The sequence below is a fragment of the Thermobia domestica genome, chromosome 7, assembly GCF_964235325.1.
Source record: "Thermobia domestica chromosome 7, izTheDome1.hap1.1, whole genome shotgun sequence".
In the NCBI taxonomy this organism is placed as follows: domain Eukaryota; kingdom Metazoa; phylum Arthropoda; class Insecta; order Zygentoma; family Lepismatidae; genus Thermobia; species Thermobia domestica.
In genome coordinates, this window is record NC_137460.1 from 180057843 (window position 1) to 180070344 (window position 12502).

Genomic DNA, 12502 nt, shown 5'->3' on the forward strand with positions numbered 1-12502 from the left:
TTCGTGTCTCATATAATTTATGCGTTAACGTCATGGAGAATCACAGTAATCGGATTGAAATAAAATACGATATATACGGAATGCAGATAGACTTCGTTTGACTTCATTCAATATTGTCATGTTAGCAACTTGACAGCTAATTGAAAACATCTATATTGCCCCTTTTAATCAGGTAGATATCGTTTGTCACGTAGATATCGTGTTTCTGGTGCACACATAGGTCTCGCTAATGAAAACTGACCACCATATAATAACATTTTAGAGGCACATAAGGGAGATTACATAAGAAAACGACCTTTCTTTTTAATATATGTCAATAGTTTAAAGTTCAAAGTCCTTTGTTATTCTGATAAGAAGGTTTTGAACATAAATGTTAAAATATAATATCCCAGATACCAGGTGTTGGATTTAATATATATATATATATATATATATATATATATATATATATATATATATATATATATATATATATATATACCATAGTTGTACTCGTAAGCTATTACAATAGTATAACAATAGTATAAATTGACACATACGTATATATATATATATATATATATATATATATATATATATATATATATATATATGGTAAGAACCCCTAATATGCGGATAGGCACCTAATTTTGACCCCTTCAAAATTATATATTTGTTCTATTACAGTGGTATCCTACCAATCTCCTGAAGCAAGATCTGCAATCTAGTTGAAGCGAGCTAAAACAGAAGGAAATAGCCCGTTACAACACTTGATCTCATTATGTGGAGAGTTGTTAGTATTGTGGAGGCTGGAAGAAATTGTGTCCTTCCAATTTTTTTCTTTTTTTATAACGTGTACAGTGGGCCACAACAATTCTTCATGTACAAAGTCCGTGAGATAGGCAACCCAACTAAGCCCGCTCCAAGATTAATTACGCCTGGTAGAGTAGCTAGAACAGCAGCATGAAGTATGCACCACCTGTTAAAAGAACAAATCATAAAGAGTGATTTTGTGCAGAAGTGAGGACAAACGCTGGCTGACGAAATGACAAAAGTGAGTCTTTGGATACTTGTACTCACAGTAAACAGCACAATACCAGAAAAATAATATACGGACAAGAGAGGCGCGGATGAAGAGATAACAGTCAAGGGACTTAAATAATCTTATAATTAACTCAAATGAGGGATTATAAACAAGCCAACTAACTTCAAATGACTATACATATATGCGTATCAAATAATATACGGGTAAATTATGCGGTATAAGAAGTAGATCATCTTTTTTAAGTAAACACAAAAGCCTTGCGCTGAGTACTGAAACTATTAACAGTAGTCCTACCAGCAAATCAATTAAAGTATGGATCGATCATTCGAGGGAAGAGCCCAGCCTCCAATGAAAATTTTCGGGGTCTAACAGGGCCTGAGATCCTCGGTTCCGGCGCCACTGATTGATACGTAATACTTCGAAAGAAGAACTTATCCGATTTCATTATTCGTTAAATGACTTTTAAGAATGCTAAATATTGGTATGCAGTAATTTATTTGTAAATATTAAAAATGCAAAAGTCGATAACACTCAAATGAGTTGGAGAACTTATCCGTACTAAGCGTATTTCCCCTGGCTCATTCCATGTCAAATGAACCAATATCAGATTTTATGGTTGCCCTTACATCATGGATTTTCTTCATATTTTGTCTGTGGCTAGATACCCATGAGAAATGACCACAGGAATATTTGCAGATTTTTATCTCTTAAACGGACCTCAGGAAAAATAAATGAAAATCTGGCATTTTCCGAGACTTCTGCCGCGGAAAAATCGACACGTAATGTTAAACATTCTGTAACTCCCTTATTTTTCGGCCAATTGAAGTGTTTCTGGTGTCAAATTAAAGCTAATAGTCTCTACTATTCAGAACTACTGTTGAATCAGAAAAAGTGGTTCATAGAAAAGAGATACAAACTCTGAAACACAATTTATATGATTTATATGTGATTTTTGTAAAAAAAATCATATCTGCTAAATCACTGAAAACACAACCTCCACATTTTTACCTCAGATTCACCTAAATATGTATGTTCAATAGTGCAAAAATGAAAAGGGTGTTTTTTGTGGTTTGTCAGTAAGAAATTATAATGCAGGGACACGACTTATGGCACGTTATTAACATTTAACATTAACATGTTATTAACTATAGAAATGTTGCATTTTGTTGGAATGTTTACTACATTGGTTACATTTGGCTTGGTTGAGATGAACGCGTAACGTGCAAAAATTAATATATTGAAACATTATTTTATGAATACGGAAGGGTATCATAAATATTGAAGGAAGTCAATTGCAATGACATTCTCGCTCACTCACTCCCCATCACACATACCCACGTTACTATTACTAGTGGCTCTAAGGACCAGGTGCCTCACGTGAATTTCAAAAATTGCGCCGTATAGAGTGGATGGCCACCATTTTGAAAAAGTTTGCCGCCATTTTGAAACTGTACATTGGATCACTTGATTGTTAGACACACTAAATTTTATGTCTTTTGCTTCTATTCTCAAAATTTCAAGTCAAAATACTGAAAATTACGACCTGGAGTGTAGTTGGCCGCCATTTTAAAAATCGACCGCCATTTTGAAAGTTGACATTGCTCCACTTTAATGGTACGCACAGTAAATTGTATATGTCTCATGCTTCTATTCATAAAATTTCAAGTCGAAAACCCGAAAACCGCCCTATAGCGTGGATGGCCACCATTTTGAAAATCTGGCCGCCATTTTGAAATTTTACTTCTGTTCTATACTATAAAGCAAATTTCGAGCGTCTCACGGTTCTTACCTCAAAATTTCGTGTTAAAAGACTGGAAATTGCGCCGTAAAGAGTGGATGGCTGCCATTTTGAAATTTTACTTTTGATCACCGCCAAAATCTATACAGCAAGTTCAGGGTATCTCGTAGTCCTATCCTAAAAATTTCGTATTAAAATACCGAAAATTGCGCCCTGTAGCGTGGTACAGACAGACACAGGAAAATACAAAAGCAGATCGAGTCCAAGTAGGAGCCTCACTCACGTTCGGCAATTAGTTTATATATATATATATATATATATATATATATATATATATATATATAATGTTACTGAGTGACTGTTATTTGGTATTTCGAATTTACTCTAACAATGTTACAAATGGAACCAGGTGACCAGTGTTCGGTTTGCAGGCAGTATGAGGAATGTGAGGAAGTTCCAGACAGGAAAGTAACTTCCGTGTGTGATATGAAAGCAAGTGATGTGGAATTTATCAGACTTAGAGCCAAATGTTCTGACTTGAAATTTATTTGTGATTTCCATTTAAAGCAGTATTTATCTCTTTATGAAGACAGGCAGAGAACATGCATTGATCCTTTTTTAAAGCATAAGAAAAGGGTAGTGAAAAGTTTAAAATCTATTTCGCTGGCATTTTCCAGAAGATTTACAGATATTGAACTAATTCCTGGCACAAAATTGTGTATATCTTGCAGCAAAGCAGTGATAGCAAACAGCAGCAAATCGGACAGTGAAATCAACTTTGATTCTGATGACGCTTACGAACCAGATGAATCTGTCTCAGAAAAACCTAATAAAGCGTGTGAATTACTTAACTGTTCACCACTGAAAGCTACCAAAAGAAAAGTGGACAGAAGAGGCACATACTTAACACATAAGGCTAGTCGTCTTGCTGCCAGTTTCACAGGGTTAGCAGCAAACGCTTTTGGTACTGAAGGGCCCCAGTCCTGTAAGAATGAGGTGGATGAAGACAAAAAATGCAAGGATTGTGAAAGTCTGATGGAGAGACTTAGCGCAAAGTTTTCTGCCAGCAGTGTTGATGAGAAAGTCCAAATATTAACCCTTGTCCCTGAATCATGGAGTATCCAAGACACAGTGTCTTATTTCAATACCACTGTGTATTTAGCAAAAAAAGCAAGGAAAATATTACAAAATATCACGAAATTTTGAGGTAAGAACCGTGAGACGCTCGAAATTTGCTTTATAGTATAGAACAGAAGTAACATTTCAAAATGGCGGCCAGATTTTCAAAATGGTGGCCATCCACGCTATAGGGCGGTTTTCGGGTTTTCGACTTGAAATTTTATGAATAGAAGCATGGGACATATACAATTTACTGTGCGTACCATTAAAGTGGAGCAATGTCAACTTTCAAAATGGCGGTCGATTTTTAAAATGGCGGCCATCTACACTCCAGGTCGTAATTTTCAGTATTTTGACTTGAAATTTTGAGAATAGAAGCAAAAGACATAAAATTTAGTGTATCTAACAATCAAGTGATCCAATGTACAGTTTCAAAATGGCGGCAAACTTTTTCAAAATGGCGGCCATCCCCTCTATACGGCGCAATTTTTGAAATTCACGTGAGGCACCTGGTCCTTAGAGCCACTAGTAATAGTAACGTGGGTATGTGTGATGGGGAGTGAGTGAGCGAGAATGTCATTGCAATTGACTTCCTTCAATATTTATGATACCCTTCGGGTATTTTATGAAACGTATTCATAAAATAATGTTTCAATATATTAATTTTTGCACGTTACGCGTTCATCTCAACCAAGCCAAATGTAACCAATGTAGTAAACATTCCAACAAAATGCAACATTTCTATAGTTAATAACATGTTAATGTTAAATGTTAATAACGTGCCATAAGTCGTGTCCCTGCATTATAATTTCTTACTGACAAACCACAAAAAACACCCTTTTCATTTTTGCACTATTGAACATACATATTTAGGTGAATCTGAGGTAAAAATGTGGAGGTTGTGTTTTCAGTGATTTAGCAGATATGATTTTTTTTACAAAAATCACATATAAATCATATAAATTGTGTTTCAGAGTTTGTATCTCTTTTCTATGAACCACTTTTTCTGATTCAACAGTAGTTCTGAATAGTAGAGACTATTAGCTTTAATTTGACACCAGAAACACTTCAATTGGCCGAAAAATAAGGGATTTACGTAATTTTTAACATTACGTGTCGATTTTTCCGCGGCAGAAGTCTCGGAAAATGCCAGATTTTCATTTATTTTTCCTGAGGTCCGTTTAGGAGATAAAAATCTGCAAATATTCCTGTGGTCATTTCTCATGGGTATCTACCCAAAGAAAAAATATGAAGAAAATCCATGACAAAAGGGCAATTGGCATTGGTTCATTTCACATGGAATAAGCAAATATAACTGATGATTACTAATTGGTATAGTATTTCTGAAAATTTACACACTGAGACACAAGGAGAAAAGGGAAGAGTATAGTCTCAATTAACAAACAATTTAAAAATGCACGAAATTAACGCATAATATCAAATATAGAACCATTAACAGAATTAACTCTGCAACTCGTCTTTTCCATCCATTTTTCTTCCTTTATTTTCAGGATTGCATCATCACTCAATTTCTCCACTGGAGATTATCTTCGTTTAGCAGTATCCACCTGGAGCTCAGCCTTGCAAATGAAACATAGGAAAAAGTCTAAAGGGTGCGGGCGCGAATCGAACCCCGACTGGAAAATTAGGAAATCTCCACACTAACCATTCACCTATATTCTTCCTTGAGTGGTTTAGTGGCTAGCACATGCGTCTGTGATGTACCGGGTTCGATTCTCGGTGGGAGAACTTTTGTAATTTTAAATGTTCTCGATGTGTCTGTGTTCGTGTCCCTGTCGTTCAAGGTTACCGGAAATAACTGTATAAGCGAGTAGGAACACAAGTTACTGACAAGGGAAAAGCAGACTTTGCTAAATGAACTTCCGCGCTACCTTTCACGAGGTAGGAGTGCACATTTAAAGTGTCAATATTACAAACTGCAATAGCCAGAAAACCCGTCTTAAAGTTTCTTACTCTCCTTATAAATGATAGAACGCGTTAAGTTATCAAGAGGCAGAGTGAGGAATATCTAAACCCTACGCGCAAAACGTCCCGCTCGAGTCATTTTTTTGTTGTAACTAATAAAGTAGCCATTTGTATCTACAGGAAAATATTTATTTACCATATGTTTATAATGGATACAACAATAAAATTATTCAAATCAGTTGTATCCGTAAATATATTGACAGGACGTACTTAGGAGGGTGGCTATCGGGCTCAAGACCCTCGAAATACATTTCGTATATCCACAATTTCATTAAAATTTGTCGGCACCTGAAAGGAAAAAAACGTTCGTATCCATGTCTGTCGACAGTGCGAATTACACGGGATACGAGGGGGAAATCCTGTTATATGCTACTGGATAATACTGGATATATGCTACAACCAGAGACATCTCGAGGCATAATTCGAGACTTTGCTTGAGGGGGGCAAGGGTACCACCGACATTAGACTTTCACGTTTTGTAGTAGTATATTAATTGACAATTGATTAAAGTATATATATTCCTCAAACTCTTGTGAGGAAAATCATATAAAGAGATTGCCCTGCGCGGGAATACAACTCAAGATCACTGAATCAGGACTCTAGTACGCTAACCATCTGATCACAGACTACGCGACTGATAACACTGTGCAACACGAAATCTGTCCTTTAAATGAAAATACGATTTTCTTATGTATTTTTGCATGAGAAAGTCAAATCCGTAATTAATTTTTGTGTATCACGTACCAATTTTGTGAAAAATTGGAAAGTTTGAAATTTTGTATTGTGAATTACTGTATTTTTACAGATGGTGATGAAATATGATTAATGTTTGGTTTGGTTTTAAAAATTAGCCTACCTTTTCAGCAGCGAGATTATATGAGACGTGGGCCTAGAGGTTAGGGTGGAATCCGAGCCACTGTGTCATTCAATGTTCTCTAACTGGGAATCGAACCCGAGACCCCATGCACCAAAGGTGCACGCTCTACCCATTGGACCACCAGGCAGGGCAGAAATGTGTTTAAGATTAAAATTGTTGCATTCGTAATATACCTTACACTATACGCTCTTTTAAGTATCATCCAAGCGACAATTTTTCTTCTTTACAGAAGAAATACGCTGCAGAAAGAAAGGATCTCTTCATCCCTCCGATTTTCTCCTACTGCGTAGGAGTCCTTTTCTGTGTAATACGAGGAAACACTAGTTTCTCATATTTCTCCTCAGTCTTTATCTTCATTTCATGTAGTAGCCCATTAAGATCTAGTGATAAGCGAGTTCAGATTTATGTTTTCAAACTATGCTGCCGTATGATCTTTAAGTAATTTTTGGTTCGGTTGTATTATTTGCTGACTGGTGTTTCATTAGAAGTGGTCAGATTTGCCGCATTGTATAATTTTTCGTAGAGAATGCTGTGCACCTGCGTTTGGAATGCAATATGCCGTGCGTGTAAAAATAAACCTGACTTAATTTGCTAGGTGTGTGATGAACTTACTACTAATACTCATAAAGCAGCCTTACACCTTTAGTTAAAAAATGGCTTATTAACTGTACTTGGCTGTAGAGTTGGAAACAATTATGAGTCTTGGGCCATACACATATATTGCACTATGTGTTCCAGGAATTTGAGAAACTGGCTACAACGAAAACGTAGTTCTGTAAAATTTGCTGTTCTTATGATTTGGTGCGAACAAATAGATCATGTAACCAGTGGCGATTTCTCTTAATGTTTGCATGTTTGTACAAACCTCCTTCCAATATTTTCCTTTTTTTATTTGTGCTAAATCACTTTTCATGCTATTATCAACTTCATCTTTTCTTAAACAAGTGCCTTTGAAACGGGGCTGGCTAGTTGCTTTCTGCTTGAGAGTTTGCCAAACTCCCCAGTTTTAACAGCTTCTGGGCCATTGCGGGTGTGGCGCAGTAAGAGGGGGGTTATCACGCCATGCACTGCCTCATAAGGATGCATATGCTTGCACATCTTTTGCAAACAAATCTACCAAACAAAAACAGCCTTTCCAAAGCATAACGCTTTGGAACTGGAACTTCACCACCGTCCCTCCCTTTGTAGTATTGGTTGACACGGTTCTCGCCTGAAGGGGAATAGTCTGTTCCTTTGTGACAATGTTGCGTACCGTAACCAAGTCGCTACAGAGGAAATAAAAAAAAAAAACTTGAGCCCTGCCTAAATGCGAGATTGCCAAGTGGTCATAACTATTGGTTCTGTCAACAAAGTAAGATCAAAGAAGCTAAGGAGATGCTAAAGGCGACCCCGTGAAGAGTGAAGACAAATTGAGGGTGTCGATATTTAATACACTCGTATCTGAAGGAGTAGAAATTTGGCAGCACTGATACAATATTTTCCTTTTCATGTCTGCATGGATGAATGAGAAAATTGGAGTACAGTTTTTAGAGAAATGGCGATAATTGGGGAAGAGGTGATATTTTAAAGCGGGTAGCGGACTTTGTAGTGTTATATGTTTGTGTGTGTGTGTGTGTGTGTGCCGGTCTTCGTTGTTCGTTGGAATATTGTTGCTATAATTGCATAATTACGTGTCTGTCCCTGATATACGTGAACTAGCAATGCAGTAGCAACAGGGTGCGAATTACCGGGGGGATTAGGGGATTTCCCCCCCTCAAACACATTTTGTTCCTACCCAAAGAAGTCAGCTGAAGTATCCCCACCGGGGATGCTCGCTTTCCCCCCAAACTATGCTTAGTATAACGCCAAATTTCACTGATTTTTGTCATTTCTTGTAAGCTTAATCTTCCATCTGTGTTTCGAAATGACCGATGTAAACTATTCACTTTTGGTCATTTCTAATTTCCCCACTATTTTCACCGTTGTTTAGTTGAACTATGTTACTATGACTACAGTTGTTACTTGCAAACTTATCCTCGTACCCTTCAGTTCATCGTCGTTCGTTAATTTGAATGTACTAATTGCGCATCATAACAAAGTCACATATGGATTTATAAGTGCTCTTAGCGGTTGGCCAAGAAGAAGTAAACAAATCGCTTCTTCCACCATACTTAGCAAAGTTCGGACATGTCATATTCATTCTCTACATTTGTATCGATTGTCATCTTATTTTTATTTTTGTTATTTTTTTCATTTTTCTGTGTATTCTTTGTTAGCACATAGTCCTCATTCCCTAGTAGTTTGTGTGTATGCAACTCAAAAGCTGCGTTTGATTTGTGGTAATTAGCATAGTAATCACTGCTTTTTATAGTTTACGGAAATGAACTTTTGAAACTGTACTCAAAATCAGATATATTCTCTCGTGGCTATATGTTAACATACATCCTGAGGATGCGCCCCTAGTGAGTAGACATGTGAGGGTGAGTAAGCGCATAATTGAAGATTTGTTTTAGCATTTGCTAATACGACTGGTTCTCCATGTCATTGTCTGTGTCTATATAAGCACTTCAACTGGAGAGGGCTTTTTCCATCTTTCTTTTCGCTTACAGTTTGCTGTCCACGCCAATAATGTTGTTTGGAAAACTTCAATATAATGTTTTACTTTATTTGAATAACGTAGAACATAGTGAATCAACTCATCTGTAACCCAACAGTAAAGTAATTGTAAGTGTTGACTTCTTGAGCTTTCACGGAATCGATATTTTTTTTTAAAAAGCATGAAAAGTTCAGCTTTAGCGGGGAGTAGAAGCGCAAGCTAGAAATTTAAATTGAGATTTTTCAAATATTTGGCCTTCGATTTGAGTTTAATGCCAGAAATCAGGACCAACAACAATCCTTTTCTCGTATGATGGGCTAATACCTAGATTTTTTTTAAAAAAAAGGTAAGTCCGGTTTAACTGATAATTTTAGTGTTTTTTCATAATACTGAAGTAGTTTTTTTTGCAAGCTGTGTGTAATAACGCGAAATGGAAGATTTCAATATGAGTAAAAGAATTAACATATGCTTGTGGTCATGGCTATCGCTTGGGCCAAATTATTAAGTAAATGAACCTTAGAGAACTACGGGCACAAGAGTGAGTACATCTAAACACGTTCAGAAAGATTAGGTGTGGTGTGTGCATGTCAGACAATATATACATACATAGTTATTGTCAGTAGATTATTGAATATATAAATCTCTTACTTATTAAAGATGTCATATTTATGTGTGTGGGGAGGTAAGACATTATTGTCTCATTTTTGAAGTATTGCACCTTCAGACTTTACGTCCTGTTAGTGCTCCCAACGGGTCGGGTCGGGTCGGGTTGAAGACCGACCCGATCCGACCCGTGACCCGACCCGACCCGACTGACAAGAACCGTGAACCAACCTGATTGACCTGACCCGACAACCCGACCCGAGCTGACCCGGTTGACCCGATTCTCAATATAACGCAAGTAATTAGAAGTCAGAAACGAACATTTACAAGGAAGTTTAATCTCAACTTGTACGAACAGCACAAGTGGTTATGTGAATGTGAAATTAAGAATGCTTTGTTTTGTTTTCCCTCTTTGTTGTTCGGGGGGGAGGAAGATGCATGGAGTAAAAAAGGTGCCGACATCCAGCATCTGCACCACAAAAAGAAAAAATAAATAAAATAACAAAATAAAATAAAAATCGTCAGGTCATATAAGACACGTTCTGATATCACTGTGTTGGGAATCGTGAATATTGCTGCTCAACCAAATGCTGGTTATAGCCGGTCCATTGAGAATCACAATCAAAAAGTGAAAATGAAGTCTCTAAGTTTTACGTTCCATTATGCCGATTAGGCTAAAGGAGACGGTGATGATGAGAGATGAGTGAAATGGTCGAATGAAGAAAGTAGGAGGAAACGGAAGAACTCCGAGAAAACCCACGAGTACGGTGTTTGTACACTACAAAGTCCACACGGCGAGAGCTGGGATCGAACCAGAGACCCCAACCACCGGAGGTGAACGCTCTACAACTGAGCAAAATCGCACGTTTAATTATAAGATAATTTTATTTTTAAGAACGCCAAATGCGAAGGAGAATGAATGTGTTCTCTTTGGCTTGAAATAATAAAATTACCGCTGAAAGTGGAAGTGAACAGAGACTGATGATCTTTACCAAGCACCTTCAAGCCAAGCAAGCCAAGAATGGATGCTACCAAGCAGTGGCGTAACCAAGAGGTCTGGAACCTCCGGACATTTGCACAAGTTGTTAAAATAAGGCCGAAGGGTAGAAACATACCGAAGAAACCTCGCGATCGAGGTCGAGGTGTCACTCTCGATACTGGCAAAAACACATGGATTCAAATGGGTATGCACATGCAGAATATGTACGCTACATTGCGACCTAGAGGTCGACCGCGAGGGTGATTCAGTGGTCGTGATGATAAACAACCGAGTTTGTTTTTACATCGATGTTCAACGGAAGCAACGCTGTGGCTCATGTTCTCTTTGGTTCTGGTTGAAGCGCTGCAAGGAATAAAGTTTTCATTTGTTTAAAATTTCGTCTGCAGAAGATTCTGTATGTCTATACTCGAGAGGTTTTGCTGCACTGTTAAATTTGATAATGAAAGACATTAATAGAATTAGTGAGGAATGTTCCAGCAATATGGGATAAGAAAAAAAAAACATCAAAATAGACACATTTTAAATAGAGAATGGAAGAAAATAGCAACAGAAATGTCAATGTCGGGTACGTTTTTCACATTTATTTGAGAATTATACTGTAGCTTATTAGAAAAAAAGAAGATACTGTGTTAAAAAAGAAGAATTATATATATATGCTTAAAAACTCCACTTCTTTCCCACAATTCCGAGATAAAATAATAAAAGGGTTTCTTGTAAATTCGTTACTGATATAAGGTAAAGAAATACCTGTAAAGACAGGCACATATCCATAGAGAGAAAATATCGTATAATGAAATTGCAGTGACGAAACTTCATTTGCTACAATTAATACCGCCTCGAAACCGAAACCTGAAGGCATACCAGTTTTTTTTTTTTCAAGCATCTAGAGGAATGGCCACCCCTGGGCCAGGAGGGGAGCCGCAGTATTTAAGTTGCCAAGAGCTAGCCAAGAGTCTAAGTTCTTTCCCCTCCAGAAAATAAGTAAACAAAACATTGGTTACTGTGTTAGTTAAGATTTATTTGGGAGAACCGTCTGCTAAAAACTACTACCAAATAATCAGACATAAAGCATACCTAATATTCAAAAATGTCCGAAACATGTGATATTTGTGAAACGTAAGAGAGACAGTTAGTCCTGCACATAATAATGCCCTTCGGTTATAATTTTAAACAAAGTATCACTTTCCGATAAGTTTCTTGGATGAGTGGTTAGCGTACTGGACTTCTACATAGAGGGTCACGAATTCAGGTCCACGCAAAGGACATTGATTTTTTTGGCAACATTTATTCTGAGCATTCCACAAGTTCTGTTAAGACTTATATGTAGTCTCAGGCAGTTTGAGCCTAAATTATTTTCAAATATGAGACTTCTTTTATATGTTTTTCGTTTACTTGCAATATTGCAAATTTGATTTCAAATCCTACAGCGTTAATTCCACTCATTGTACTACGTCAGATTATGATGAAATTTTGCACAGCGACTGCAGTCGGGTGGTACTACGCGTATAATATTTGATTCTTTACTGTTATACGTTTAAATAAAGTGCGGAAACGTAACTAAGAAAAACAAGTTTGTTAGC

General features: G+C 37.0%; 1 protein-coding gene across 1 annotated transcript in view; it reads right to left on the minus strand.

Annotated features, from left to right (window-relative positions):
• The window catches only part of LOC145690593 (uncharacterized), a 516851-nt gene that overhangs the window by 368353 nt on the left and 135996 nt on the right, over positions 1 to 12502 (minus strand). The window lies entirely within an intron of this gene.